The sequence below is a fragment of the Schistocerca cancellata genome, chromosome 1, assembly GCF_023864275.1.
Source record: "Schistocerca cancellata isolate TAMUIC-IGC-003103 chromosome 1, iqSchCanc2.1, whole genome shotgun sequence".
Classification (NCBI taxonomy): Eukaryota; Metazoa; Arthropoda; class Insecta; order Orthoptera; family Acrididae; genus Schistocerca; species Schistocerca cancellata.
This window is the reverse complement of record NC_064626.1, coordinates 902,089,616-902,105,919: the sequence shown is the minus strand read 5'-3', so window position 1 is coordinate 902,105,919 and position 16,304 is coordinate 902,089,616. Positions and strand designations below refer to the sequence as shown.

Here is a 16,304-nt window from a genome sequence, read left to right as displayed (position 1 = left end):
CTGATATCGACAGGTTTCAGTTTACTCCTTGTTGTTGGTGCACATACTGATTTTCATTAAATAATATGTTCTTTCACAAGCTTTCAGAGTAATTATGCTAAAAACACTCAACAAAAGATTATAAGCTCAGGAACTAACACTTTATAAATGTTAAAAATAGAAGTTTTGTGTGGAAACCTGGAGTCAGTTTGTAAGTTAGTTAGGAGATGTGCTTACTAGTTTTTCAGTTTCACCAGTTGGTCATTCGCACATGCAGGCTGCTGTTTACATTATACATTCAGGTCTAGAAATGAATGGCACAACCTTGTCTGGATTCCCAGTAGTTGAAAATTTCATCAGACAAGGACATTATTATAAATAGAAATTTGCCGTGGAGTGGCGTTTTTGGTCCACGACAAACTGTGGATTGTTATAGAGCACTCTCCTTCAGATCGACAAAATTTCAGTTCTTGCCAGAAAAGAGACAGAAAATTTCATTCACAGAGATTATACTCTTTGTGGACAAGACAAATTATTCCCAAATAAGGGAAACGAATAAAGCAGCAAAAGCTTATTCCCAAGTAAGGGACATGAATAATGCAGCAAAAGCTTGCAGGGCCCCAGAAAAATTATTTGAAGGCTCTGGAATCACACTTCGAATTGTTAAGAACATTAATCACAACCAAATTAGATAAATCCAAGTTAGTATATGACTATTGCAAATAATTGCAGTGGCCACATTTAAATTAAATGAGTTGAAGTATCAAGTAAGTGAAAAGTGGATTGGAACTTTGCTCCAAGTTTGAGTACCTGACCATAATCAACCTATAATTATGGCACTTGAAATTGTGGGACACATATCACTGGAGACTGTATTAAAATAAAGCTAATAGAAGATGTCAGATCTGAAGATGCAAATAGAAATGAAGAATCAGCATTACATCTAAATAAACAAAGCCATCAAGTGCAACAAACTCAATCATATTGCTAAATTTTGCCTAGCGTGGACGAAAAAGGAGGAAGCTCATCAAAAAATAATGACTAAGCCAATGTAACTAGAAAACAGTCAGAACACAAGAAAGTCTTTCTTTCAACGGATTCTAAACAGACTCATGAAAGGGAAATGTGTTATGTAGAATGTAGTGCCCTGACTAGCATCACTAAGTGTGGACGGGGGATTCATAATACCAGGCCATATAATAGCTAAATTGTCAGCATGGGAGGTGATGGCTTAATGGCAAAGCCTTCTGGAAGTGTTGATCTGACCTATCGTTTGACATCATTCTTATCCTAAACTCAGCCATGAATTTGGAGGGGGGGGAGACCAGGTGGATTCTTCTGTGATGCAGAAGGTGAACTAATTGCAAGGCATCACCTAAGAATGGTATCTGTTGCTTGAATATAAGTGAAATGGAACAGTGCTGCGATACAAAAGATAGTGAGTTTCTATGGCATCACAACCTTGTACATATGAATCACGAAAGTATGCTGAAGTCAACAAAGGTTTCAATAGTACTAAATGAGGATAGGTGTTCTGAAAACGTCTTGGAAGAGGGGACAGTATCTATTTTCTTAACAGGATTATGAAAAGGGTAGTTGCTGCTCATCATGTAGCGGAGATGCCAAGATACAGGTAGGCACAGCAAAAAGACTGTCAGAAAAAGAGCTTTCTGAAGCCACACTGCGAACAGCTGTGCAGGATGGGAGAGACAACCAGATGGTGGTAAAGAGGAGGTTAGGGCGGGGAGGATAAGGGTTAGCAGATAGGGGTAGAGGACATAAATTGTTGCTTGTGGGTGCACACAGGGACAATGTGGAGAGAGGGCAGGGAGCTAGGTGCAGTCAGGAGGTTAGACATGGGGAGGAGGGGGGGGGGGGGGGGAGCAGAATACGAGAGAGGTAAGAAGACCATGTGTGCGTTGGTGGTGGCGGAACAGGGGAATGCGTATTGTTGGAATGGGATCAGGGAAGGGGCTAGATGGTAAAGACAAAGACTAAAGAAGGCTGAGGCCAGGGGGGTTACAGGTAAATAGGATACAAAAGTAGTTTGAAAAGTTCTCAAACAGATAATAAAAAAATACTTACATCTCTCAAACTTTTCTTTATTTTTCAACAAGCTGACCTGGCAAATTCTGTTCTGCCTTAAAGCCAATAAATAATCAGATTTTGGATGTTAAGTTCAATTTTTTATTAGTAAATACAAATAAAAAGATTAAGTATTTTAATGATTCTTTATGTTTTTTTTGTGCATAGCTTCCACTCTTCAGTTAAGTACCTTGTGATACACAACATTTTTTGTTTTATTATCAGGTGCAACAACAGACAACACAGATGATCTTCCAACCCGTGAACATGCCACATATAATTGACCATGTGAAAAACATGGATATTCCAGATTTCAACCACAAACTTTCGAGGATTGGCCTTGTGATTTGTTAATGGTCATGGCGAATGCAAGACGGATCGGAAATTGAAGTCTTTTAAACTTAAATGGCATATCGGTTGGGATCATCAGGATCCTCGGAATGAGAACTTCCTCACCTTCGAATATTCCTTTGAATATCGTCACGCAGATAACTTTGTTCATCAATTTACTTACCACCAAACGCATACCTTTGCACAGTTTTGGGTGGTCTATGTTTCGAAGCGTAAATTGTGTGGTGGTAAGCCAGGTACATCCAAGGAGCTTAAAAATTCAGTTGGATAGTTGGTGGCTTCATCCTCATTTGTTACACAGTCAATAGATTTGTATGAATGCATTTTACCAATGACCTATTCTGAATTATGTAGTTTCGGTCATCTATATATAGCCTCTAAAATTGCTCACTCACTCAACCATTCATTACTGTTGTAGTTAGTAATGATGTTTGGCAATACTTTGTTCATAAGTTCGTCTTCCGTTGAGACAAAGTTACAGAAATTATGAGGAAATGAAATCAATCCGCTCGATTCTTTGACAGGTACTCGACCATTACCGATAGTTAGCAATTGCTCCGAGAAATCTTCAGCAGATGTAGCATTAAGCAATGCAACTCTCATGTTTGTTGTCAGCTGAAGTTTCTTCACATAGCGCCATAGATTCGATGATTTGAGGCAAGCATTTATTTCTTCTGCATTCGTTGATCTTGGAAGTACTGGCAGTGTTTGGCGGAAATCGCCAGACAGTAAAATCATTGCTCCTCCAAAACGTCTCGAGTCATTGCATAGCTCTTTCAATGTTCGGTTAAGTGCCTCTAATGCACGTTTAGGCGCCTTTGTGCATTCTTCCCAGATGATGATCTTGGATGCTGATAAAACTTTCGCCATTGCTGAGTTTTTTGTAATATTACATGTTGGTTCTTCAATAGCTTGAAGATTTAATGATAATTTTAATGCTGAATGAGCTGTACGGCATCCTTCTAACAATGTGGCTGCTATTCCAGAAGAAGCAACTGCAACCACAATGTTGGATCTCGCACAATCTAGATGTTGATCTCTGTTGTTCGTTCGACAATTTCGCATTGCCAACCGAGCCGTTTCACGGGCTGCCTCACTTCGCTCTTGTGATTGAGAAGCATAAAGTCGAGCCATACTAACGCGGCACTCTTCACAGGCAATTTGTTGTTTTTCTTCGGTCCTTTCATTTGCAATGTTTTGTATTCTACTTGCATTACAGCTTTGTCGAGAAATATTCGATCGTCTTGGTCGTGGCATTGTTAGTGGTGATTCAAAGAAAATACAAATTATTTCTTTAAATTTTTAATTGATGATATATACTGATACTTAACCATAGACGTTTAGCTGTCATTTGCATTTTGTTATTCCGTGTCATATGCGTTTTTGTTATACCACATTTTATAGTGACGTTTAGCTGACATTTGCGTTTTGTTATTCCATGCCAGATGCATTTTTGTTATACCACATTTTATAGCAGTCGAACGGGATAAAAAGTATCCTGTGTCCGTCTCCTGGCTCTAAGCTATCTCTCCACCAATTTTCAGCCAAATCGGTCCAGCCGTTCTTGAGTTACAAATAGTGCAACTAACACGACTTTCTTTCATATATATAGATGTAGTCTCCTTGTGGATTAATGCACTTGGTGCAGCGATATTCCAGTACCTTGATCCTATCTGGAAAGCGATTTTCCTCCAATCTGCCAAATAGTTGTCAACTCCGGCTATCAATTCTTCGTTTGAAGTGAATCTTCATCCACCAAGAAAAATTTTCAGTTTTGGGAAGAGATGGAAGTCTGATGGAGCCATATCAGGTGAATAAGGTGGGTGCGGCAATAATTCACACCTTAGTTCAAGTAAATTGCCATGGCGACGGCACATGTGTACGGGAGGGCATTGTCTTGATGGAAGATGACTTTCTTCTTTGCTAAACCTGGCATTGTTTCGGGTATCTTCTGTCGCAATTTGTCCAGGAGGTTAGCATAGTATTCTCCAGTGGAGAGAGAATCTACAAACAGAATCCCCTTCGCACCCCAGAATACTGATGCCTTGACCTTTCCTGCCAAAGGAATTGTCTTTGCTTTCTTTGGTGGCGGAGACTCAGCATGTTTCCACTGCTTTGACTGTTGTTTTGTCTCTGGGGTATAGTAGTGCACCCAAGTTTCATCTGGGGTCACAAACCAGTACAAAAAATCTTGTTCGTTTCTCCCAAAACGGGCCAAACATTGTTCCAATATGTCCATTCTCATGTGTTTTTTGTCGAGTGTCAATAGTTGCAGCACCCATCTTGCGATAATTTTTTCGTTTCTAATTCTTCAGTTAAAGTGTGATATACCCTGTCAGATGGCATCTGGCAAGTGTTCCAAGAGGCTATTCCAGGCGGATATAAAATGAATGAGTGCAACAGAAATACTTAACGCAGAAATGAAGATTTGGCCCTGTTTGACTACCCCATGAAGCAGATCGTAGGATTTTTTAATGGTGATTATCTCCTTCTTGCCCTTTAACATGTAAATTACAACATAAACATAAATAATGATTAAGGGAACTAGTAACTACCAAATGATAAATGCTGTTTCCAATTACACATTTATTGTATATTAAAACCCCTTTATATTACAAATGTTTATATATCGATGTCCAGTGGACATAAAACAATACAAATGAATTTCCTAACTAATACGATTGATCAGTTGCCCAAATCTGCCCCTTTTTATGCCTATGTGATCTAATATAAATAATGCGAGACGACTGACATCATCTACGTACCAAACACTAGAAGACACTACTTTCAAAGATCATCTACAGTGGTGTGCAACCTCAGTGGAAATAAAATTTACGTGATCACAGCTGTTTAGCTTTATAGCCCTAATAAGCTGAAGCAATTAGCAATATCACCGTATGTACTGCATCCGGTGCGTCGGAGTGATGGTTCTCATACACGTCTGCGACAAAATAAATCTCTTTCAAACACTGGGACAGCAAAAGGCAGTTCTCTGACTATTATAATCTAATACTGTCTTCTCCTCTCTGAAACGCGAACTCCCAGCCACAAGGACAGAATTCAGATAACGTCTCAATGTGAGCATAGACAGAAGTAGTGCTCTCAATCATTGAACACTGCGTGCTCAACGACGACTCCCTACCCAGAAGTGAAGTCCAGAATTGTACAAGTTTGCAACAGTACAGTGTCTAACCATTCTAACTATAAAATCTCTTGAGAGCAAAGACAGTAAGTCTGTCTGTACCAACAAAAGCTGATACTGAGTGACCATCAAACCTGGGCGCTCAAAATGGAAGACTTCTTCTTTCCACCGCTGGCTTCCCAGCAAAGCTCGGCTCCCCTCCCTCGTAACTCAGAAGGCGAGTCATATTCTCGAAACCACGGAATATTCTCCCTCTCTACAGATTCTTCTGAACTCCGACCAACCATATTTTAGTCTTTTGAGGTCATACAACTGTACGCTTCTCAGAGTAAAAATCCTCGGAAATAACCCAGCCTGAGATTTCCGAGGTAACGCTTCCTCATTCCTCTCTGCTGCATCCAGGATTTTCATAGTTTCCGAAGTATTATCTGGTTAACCTTCTGGCCCCTGCTACAAGACCGCCCGCCCGCCGCTGTATTGGGTTTTCATGCTCAGGTGCCCAGACCGTCCATCTTGGCACTTCTTGTGTGAAGCAGGACCAACACACCTGTGCGGGCTTTTCCACCCACAGCTTGAGTTACGCCTGCCATTCCAACCTTTACTAGTATAGGCAATCATTCAACACAGTTTTGATATTAAAGACACTCCGTCACCTTTCATGCAATAAGTGTTAACAATTATTTACGAGGTGTATGTGACAATGTCAGGCTTCCTGGAAAAAAAAAAAAAAAAAAAAAAAAAAATTCTGCTTGCGTCTGTGTATGTGCGGATGGATACGTGTGTGTGTGCGAGTGTATACCTGTTCTTTTTTCCCCCTAAAGTAAGTCTTTCCACTCCCAGGATTGGAATGACTCCTTACCCTCTCCCTTAAAGCCCACATCCTTTCGTCTTTCCCTCTCCTTCCCTCTTTCCTGATGAAGCAGCTGTTGGTTGCAATAGCTAGAATTTTGTGTGTATGTTTGTGTTTGTTTGTGTGTCTATCGACCTGCAAATATATATGAATATATGATCCCCCATGAACCATGGACGTTGCCATTGGTGGGGAGGCTTGCATGCCTCAGCGATACAGATAGGCATACCGTAGGTGCAACTACAATGGAAGGGTATCTGTTGAGAGGCCAGACAAATGTGTGGTTCCTGAAGAGGGGCAGCAGCCTTTTCAGTAGTTGCAAGGGCAACAGTCTGGATGATTGACTGATCTGGCCTTGTAACACTAACCAAAACGGCCTTGCTGTGCTGGTACTGCAAACGGCTGAAAGCAAGGGGAAACTACAGCCGTAATTTTTCCCGAGGGCATACAGCTTTGCTGTACGAGTAAATGATGATGGCGTCCTCTTGGGTAAAATATTCCGGAGGTAAAATAGTCCCCCATTCGAATCTCCTGGCGATGGCTACTCAGGAAGATGTTATTATCAGAAGAAAGAAAACTGGCATTCTACGGATCGGAGCGTGGAATGTCAGATCCGTTAACTGGGCAGGTAGGTTAGAAAATTTAAAAACGGTAATGAATAGGTTACACTTAGATATAGTGGGAATTAGTGAAGTTCAGTGGCAGGAGGAACAAGACTTCTGGTCAGGTGAATACAGGGTTACAAATACAAAATCAAATAGGGGTAATGCTGGAGTAGGTTTAATAATGAATAGGAAAATAAGAATGCTGGTAAGCTACTACAAACAGCATAGTGAACGCATTACTGTGGCCAAGATAGATACGAAGCCCACACCTACCACAGTAGTACAAGTTTATAAGCCAACTAGCAGATGATGAAGAGATTAATGAAATGTATGATGAGATAAAAGGAATTATTCAGATAGTGAAGGGAGATGAAAATTTAATAGTCATGGGTGACTGGAACTCGGTAGTAGGAAAAGGAAGAGAAGGAAACTTAGTAGGTGAATATGGAATGGGACTAAGGAATGAATTTTGCGCAGAGCATAACTTAACCATAGCTAACACTTGGTTCAAGTATCATAAAAGAAGGTTGTATACATGGAAGAAGCCTGGAGTTTCTGACAGGTTTCAGATAGATTATATAATGGTAAGACAGAGATTTAGGAACCAGGTTTTAAATTGTAAGACATTTCCAGGGGCAGATGTGGACTCTGACCACAATCTATTGGTTATGAGCTGTAGATTAAAACTAAAGAAACTGCAAAAAGGTGGGAATTTGAGGAGATGGGACCTGGATAAACTGAAGGAACCAGAGGTTGCACAGAGTTTCAGGGACAGAATTAGGGAACGATTGATAAGAATGGGGGAAAGAAATACAGTAGAAGAAGAATGGGTAGCTTTGAGAGATGAATTAGTAAAGACAGCAGAGGATCACGTAGGTAAGAAGACGAGGGCTAATAGAAATCCTTGGGTAACAGAAGAGATACTGAATTTAATTGATGAAAGGAGAAAATATAAAAATGCAGTAAATGAAGCAGGCAAAAAGGAATACAAACGTCTCAAAAATGAGATCGACAGGAAGTGGAAAATGGCTAAGCAGGGATGGCTAGAGGACAAATGTAAGGATGTAGAGGTGCAGATCACTAGGGGCAAGATAGATATGCCTACAGGAAAATTAAAGAGACCTTTGGAGAAAAGAGAACCACTTGTATGAGTATCAAGAGCTCAGATGGAAACCCAGTTCTAAGCAAAGAAGGGAAAGCAGAAAGGTGGAAGGAGTATACAGAGGGTGTATACAGGGGCGATGTTCTTGAGGACAATATTATGGAAATGGAAGAGGATGTGGATGAAGGTGAAATGGGAGATTTGATAATGCGTGAAGAGTTTGACAGAACACTGAAAGACCTGAGTCGAAACAAGGCCCCGGGAGTAGACAACATTCCATTAGAACTACTGACAGCCTTGGGAGAGCCAGGCCTAACAAAACTCTACCATCTAGTGAGCAAGATGTATGAGGCAGGCGAAATACGCCCAGACTTCAAGAAGAATATAATAATTCCAATCCCAAAGAAAGCAGGTGTTGACAGATGTGAAAATTACCGAACAACCAGTTTAATAAGCCACGGCTGCAAAATACTAACACGAATTCTTTACAGACGAATGGAAAAACTGGTAGAATCAGACCTTGAGAGGATCAGTTTGTATTCCGTAGAAATGTTGGAACATGTGAGGCAATACTGACCGTATGACTTATCTTAGAAAATAAATTAAGGAAAGGCAAACCTATGTTTCTAGCGTTTGTAGACTTAGAGAAAGCTTTTGACAATGTTGACTGGAATACTCTATTTCAAATTCTGAAGGTGGCAGGGGTAAAATACGGGGAGCAAAAGGCTATTTACAATTTGTACAGAAACCAGAAGGCAGTTATAAGAGTCAAGGGGCATGAAAGGGAAGCAGTGGTTAGGAAGGGAGTGAGACAAAGTTGTAACCTATCCCCAATGTTATTCAATCTGTGTATTGAGCAAGCAGTAAAGGAAACAAAAGAAAAATTTGGAGTAGGAATTAAAATCCATGGAGAAGAAATAAAAACTTTGATTTTCGCCGATGACATTCTAATTCGGAGACAGCAAAGGACCTGGAAGAGCAGTGGAACGGGATGGACAGTGTCTTGAAAGGAGGATATAAGATGAACATCAACAAAAGCAAAACAAGGATAATGGAACATAGTCGAATTAACTCGGGCGATGCTGTGGGAATTAGATAAGGATATGAGACGCTTAAAGTAGTAAATGTGTTTTGCTATTTTGGGAGCAAAATAACTGATGATGGTCGAAGTAGAGAGGATATAAAATGTAGACTGGCAATGGCAAGGAAAGTGTTTATGAAGAAGATAAATTTGTTAACATCGAGTATAGATTTACGTGTCAGGAAGTTGTTTTTGAAAGTATTTGTATGGAGTGTAGCCATGTATGGAAGTGAAACATGGATGATAAATAGTTTAGACCAGATGAGAATAGAAGCTTTTGAAATGTGGTGCTACAGAAGAATGTTGAAGATTAGATGGGTAGAACACACAACTAATGAGGAGGTATGGAATAGAATTGGAGAGAAGAGAAATTTGTGGCACAACTTGACTAGAAGAAGGGATTGGTTGGTAGGGCATATTCTGAGGCATCAAGGGATCACCAATTTGGTATTGGAGGGCAGTGTGGAGGGTAAAAATCATAGGGGGAGACCAAGAGATGAATACACTAAACAGATTCAGAAGGATGTAGGTTGCAGTAGGTACTGGGAGATGAAGAAGCTTGCACAGGATAGAGTAGCACGGAGAGTTGCATCAAACCAGTCTCTGGACTGAAGACCACAAAAGCAACATATATATGATGTATAACCTATCAAACGATACCTAATTCTGGTTGTAACTAGCATCAAAGTATGTAGACGAGTGCTTGTAAGGTGATAAATTATAGCCACCTTACAGTGTAAGCAATTTCATTCACTTTCAGTCAGAGATGACTATCCTCCATGACCATTTTGTGCACTTTTCCAATGATTTCTGAAGCAGTGGCACATCTTGGGCGACCACTTCATGGATCATCATCTAAGCTCTCCCGACCAAATTTAAATTCGTTCTTCCACTTGGCAACAGCTGAATATGAAGGAGCAGAGACCCCCTGTGTATTCCGGAAATCTGAATACCTTCATAACGACCGGGAGAGCGGTGTGCTGACCCCACGCCCCTCCTATCCGCATCCTCCACTGAGGATGACTCTGCAGTTGGATGGTCCTGGTAGGCCACTCGTGACCTGAAGACCCCTCCCCCCTCTCCCCCCCATCTTCACAAATCACAACACAGAAACTACAAAAGAGCCATGCCACCGCCACAGCTCTCTTCCAAGAGCACTGACGTGGCATTGTGTTTACAGGCAACAGTCCAATGAATATCACGTAAACAACTCACTGCACTAGCGCTGACCTCTTGTGGTGATTCTGAGAACTTTTCAAACCACCCTCGTATATTGCAGGGGGAGTTTCCAACTGCGCAATTCGGCTGGTGTTTATCGGAAGTATCCAGAGGGCACAGGCCGTGAAGCAGTTGTTGAAATGAAATTGCTGTGTTGGGTGGCGTACTCGGCAATGGAGTGGTGTGGCCATTCATGCGAATAGACAGATTGTAAGTTGTCATACCCATGTAGAATACAGCACAGTGGTTGTAGCTTAGCTTGTAGATTACATTACTGGTTTCACAGGTAGCCATGCCTTTGACAGGATAGGTGATGCTTATGACTGGACTGGAGTAGGTGGTGGTTGGGGGATGTATGGCACAGGTCTTGCATCTAGGTCTGTTACAGGGATATGAGCAATGATGCAAGGGTAGGGAGCAGGAGTTTTGTAGGGATGGACGAGGATATTGTGTAGGTTTGGTGGGCGGCAGAATACCACTGTGGGAGGGGTAGGAAGGATAGTGGGTAGGACATTTCTCATTTCAGGGCACAACGAGAGGTAGTCAAAACCTTGCCAGGGAATATAATTCAGTTGCTCAAGTCCTGGGTGGTACTGAGTCATGAGGGGAACACTCCTTTGTGGCTGGACAGTGGGACTTTGGGAGGTGATGTGTTACTGCCGAGATAAGGCATGGGAGATCCGTTTTTGTATGAGGTTAGGAACAAGCAGCATTTTACCATCCCCCACCCCTACCCTTCTATCCCTGCTCCTCTCCCTCCCTGCTCTAGCCTCCTCCTTACCCCCACCACCCTTTTGTGTCTCCCATTATGCTGCTCGCAGTGTGGACTCAGCAGCCAGAGACTGCACTCGTTTGCGTGTGTGTGTGTGTGTGTGTGTGTGTGTGTGTGTGTGTGTGTGTGTGTTTTTGTTTGTCTGTTTTTTGGACGAAAGCTCATTTTCTGCCAGTCTTTTTGTTGTGCCTATCTGTGACAGTACCTCCGCTGTATGGTGAGTAGCAACTATCCTTTTTGTAATATTGTTACAATCCATCCTGGATTTTTCATTATTTTCTCACATTTATTGATGGTTCTTTAAGATACAAGTTTGTCTATTTTTATAAGAAAAAATCGAAGATCTCTTATATACGAGGGTCTTTCGGAAAGTAAAGATATACCGTACGCCAGAGGAACAGAAGAGTTTTGGTGAGCAAGTTGGCAACACTGGTGTTAACCTTGAACCGTTAGCTTTCTCCTCACTGTCGTTCGGCAGTTGAACGTTGCTTCTGGTTGGAGTAGGTCGTGTTTAAAATGGCTGTGCCAATTCAGAATCCCGCCAAATGCGAAGTGCGCTCCGTCATACGTTTTCTTCATGCAAAAGGTCAGCAACCAGCGGATATTCACAAAGAAATTGTTTCTGTTTATCGGAACATTATGAATTGGCAAAATGTAACGAAATGGTGTCATCATTCCTCTGAAGGTAGGATGTTCATGACAAACAAAGAACAGGTCGGCCATCTGTGATCTCTGATACCCTTCTTCGCAGAACGGAGGAAGCAATTCGTGCGCATAGACGTCTCACATTGAAAGAATTGCATCAGATCATACCGGACGTGTCAATGACAACTCTTTATGACGTTGTGACTGTCACGTTAGGGTACAGGAAATTGTGTGCGTGCTGGGTTCCAAAAATGTTAACGGAAGAACACAAAAAGAAATGGATGCACTTTGCACTCGGCTTCCTCGCACGCTATGCTGAAGCAGGTGACCGGTGACGTGACCTGGGTTTATCACCATACACCTGAATCCAAACAACAATCGATGCAATGGCGCCATTCGAATTCACCAAAAGCCAAGAAATGCAAAACGTCGATTTCAGCGAAGAAAATCATGGCTTCTGTTTCTTAGGACAGACAAGGCATTCTTCTGTTGAAATTTATGCTGCTGCATATTGCCAGACTTTGAAACGTCTTTGAAGGGCAATTCAAAACAAATGCAGGGGAATGCTGAGAAGTGGAGTCCGTTTGCTTCATGACAACGCTCGGCCTCACACAGCACTCATAACCAAAGCACTACTCTAACAATTCAAATGGGACGTATTGGACCATCCGCCATACAGCCCAGACCTTGCGCGCACCAACTTCCATGTCTTCCGTTACCTGAAGTCACATCTTGGTGGAAAATCATTCCACGATGATGAAGAGATCAAAGATGAAGTTGAAATGAGGTTCCGACAACAGGTGGCAACCTTCTGTGACTGTGGGATACAAAAGCTTGTGCACCGACTTAACAGATGTTTCGATAACCGGGGTGATTATGTTGAAAAATAACAAATAATCCAGTTAATAAGATGTAACTGACATTTTCTAAATAAACGTTCTATTTAAGGACTGTGAGCCATTGTATCTTTACTTTTCGGAATTCCCCTCGTATTTAAAAACTTCAAAGTCATGAAGGAAAAGCAGAAATGCAGAAGTATCAAGAAGTTTTGATCTGACAATAGAAATGAGAATGCAAACTATGTGGTAAAAGGATTTCTGAATTCTGAAGGTATCATCTGCCAGTTTACAGTATGTAACAGACCACAGAAAAGAGGTGCTGCTGAGAGAGCTAATGGAACATTGGTTGGAAAAACCGGAACCATGATGTTCAGTGACAACTTACTGAAGTACTACATGGCTGAAGCTGTGTCTGCAGCTGCACACCTATCAAATTGTTCTCTGTCCACAACACTTAGAGATAAAAAAGCACTCCGTCTTCAGGTCACGAGTGGCCTACCAGGACCATCCGACTGCAGAGTCATCCTCAGTGGAGGATGCGGATAGCAGGGGCGTGGGGTCAGCGCACCGCTCTCCCTGTCGTTATGAAAGTATTCTTGACCGACGCCGCTACTATTCGGTCAAGTAGCTCCTCAATTAGCATCAAGAGGCTGTGTGCACCCCGAAAAATGGCAACAGCGCATGGCGGCCTGGATGGTCACCCATCCAGGTGCCGACCACACTCGACAGCGCTTAACTTCAGTGATCTCACGGGAACTGGTGTATCCACTGCGGCAAGGCCGTTGCCACAACACTTAAGATATAAAACAACATATTAATTTTCATACACAAGAAAGCCTTTTTTATTGCTCTTGAGAATTATTGGCTGCAATGCAGTGGCTCACATTCTGAAATCCCATCAGAAGAAGTGAGATAAGCACTCACAGGAAGTTTACATTCGATCGTACTGCCAGACATCAAAAGGCTATCTATTCATTGGTAGGGAGACTAAGCAGATGAGTGTCAGCACAGATGTAAATTTTCTGAAGCATGAGAATTTTACGAGTTCAAAGATAGAGGAATCAAAGATCACCAAAGAACTTCACATACTGAATAAGAAATTAAATCAGTAGACGGTGGTATTGAATCCTTTTATGGTTTTGACAATTATCCAGTGCAAACTGAAGTTCAAGACGAGAAACATAAGAATCAAAACATTGATCCTATAGTTCCACAAGGCATTACAGCTGGGAAGGTCAAGCAGAGAACTGAAACCCAAGGAGTGGCCTCACCTTTATACTTACTATTTACAAGAAGGACTTACAAATGGAGACATTGATACCAAAGAGACCTTGGAAGGGATCAATAAGGAAGAATGGAAATAGCAATGAAGGAAGAATTTGTCATATCAAGCTCTTAATGACACATTCAGAGAGGTACAGTTACCCATGGGACACACACCTCTCAAGGTTAAGTGGGTATTACAGATAAATCCTGGGTCTAGCAGTGCACCAGAAACATTTAAGATACACCTAGAAATAAAAGGGTACTCTCCAGTGCTATGCCCGCACACCCACCGTTGTCGTGACTGCACAGATATCGCTTCGCTGTCCCCTCCCCCCAGCAGCAGCAGAGCTTGAAATATGCTCACTATTTTTTATTTACTTAAATTTGGCATATTTTGTGACACTACCTTTTCCGTGAAATGTTTACAAGGCAATATTTGTCTTGGCTTCAGTTGTCCAGTGGAAGTATGATTCCAGAATACAGTTTCGTCGGCTGCAGAAATGACCTGGTTCAATGCGTTTGCCTTATTTTTGGTGCTTCAAATACCATTTCTTCGAATGTGATTTCTTCTTAAAGTTAATATTAAAAAAGTAGTAACATAATTCATTTTTTTTTTTCTGTTCACTTCCAAATTATTATGACGGCGACCTGCACACTGTTCTACCGTCAACACACACCACGAGTTCACTGCCGACTGACTACAGTCAAAGACAACTCCAGCGTCAAAGACATTTTACACAACACACAAGCTTCCACTTGTAATCAGTCTCTTTGATATTCTTCGTCACATTTACTAATAGTAATCAATATGCTGTCACTCTAAAAAATATAAGTAAATTAGCATATAATAAGGCAAATTACAATAAAAAAATTCTGACAAAAATATATGAAAACATTTACAATTTGGTATCGACAAATCCGGTAGAAAATAACACATCTCCCAGATCCATTACAAGCTGATCTCAAAAGTTTGTGTATATATTGTCCCAGCTAGCTAAGAACTATTTCCTGCCGTGTGGGTCGGGCATAAAACATATTTGAATCATGTTGTGAATCTAATTGTGTGAACTAGCAGTTGAAAATTGATCTCGTTTTCTATTTCCAGAGATATTTCACACACTTTCAACCGTGACAGATCCAAAGACAGTGATTTTATTAATTACTCGGGAATAACGTAGCAATTGGGTTCCACTATATTTTTTATTATTTTTGTTTCCCAGATAATTTGATTTAGTTTCCTTCTTAATCAATATGCCTTTGTTAAATCCTATTATTTGTAACAGATTGATCAACTGTTCTCAATAACCCTTGAATATCCGCAGGTATAATTATCTATGACTAGCTGATTTTTGGGATTTAGAAAACATGGAGAAAGTCAGTCCGTACCACGTTCCTTCATGTTCCTATCACCAAAGATCTGATTTCCCATGAAACTGTCCTTTACCATTAATATCTGATAAATCATAAATATTTTTCAGGCTTTATAATGTCTAAGCTTCTTAATTCTCATGACACGAAATTACTTATAAGTTCAAGTTCTTTCAGTGTCTGTTGAGCACAAATTTAGTCTTTTCATGGGCACTATATCTCGTGTCTTGTTTATTAGCTGAATCACCTTGACAAAATTCGGCAGTGGTGTTAGTATAATAAGGTCCAACTATTTTCTGTCCCAATGTCTCAAAATAATCTATTATCCACCACTCCAATGTCTAATCAAGTTATCAGAATGATATTTAATTAGGCTTATAATCCCTAACTTCCAGTTACCACGGAAGACTGCGAACATGCACCATTGAAAACATAGACTAAAGAGAGCTAACAGTGCTGCACATTGGTTTATATATTATATTCAAAACAAAACACAGCTCTGTTATGTCTTCCTTGGATTCCCTTTGTACTAATTTGCATTACTCTATTTCAAGTATCTACCCTTTGTAAAATTTTAACAAACTATTACTTCGAAATACAACTACCGTTTTTTGGCTCTTGGGTCGTTTCGTGTTACAGAATTTAATCTAATATTCATTTCTGAATACCCTCTCTCTAAAGAGCAGTTACAGTGCAAAGTGTTATTTATCAGGAAGTTTGTAGTGATGGACAGTAATTCATCGAGTAGAAGAGAAGTGATATCTGGCGTTCTGCAAGGTAGTGTCATAGGCCCTCTGCTGTTCCTGGTTTATACAAATGATCTAGCTGATAATCTGAGCAGCCCCCTTAGATTGTTTTCAGATGACGCTGTAATTTACCGTCTAGTAAAATCATCAGATGATCAATTCCAATTACAAAGTGATCTAGAGAGAATTTCTGTATGGTGTGAAAAGTGGCAATTAGCACTAAACAAAGAAAAGTGCGAGGTCATCCACATGTGT

The 16,304-nt window shown here is 40.9% G+C and overlaps 1 protein-coding gene across 2 annotated transcripts in view; it reads left to right on the top strand.

Moving 5' to 3' along the window:
- LOC126190902 (exportin-6-B) overlaps positions 1–16,304 on the top strand; it is a 348,598-nt gene that overhangs the window by 76,599 nt on the left and 255,695 nt on the right. The window lies entirely within an intron of this gene.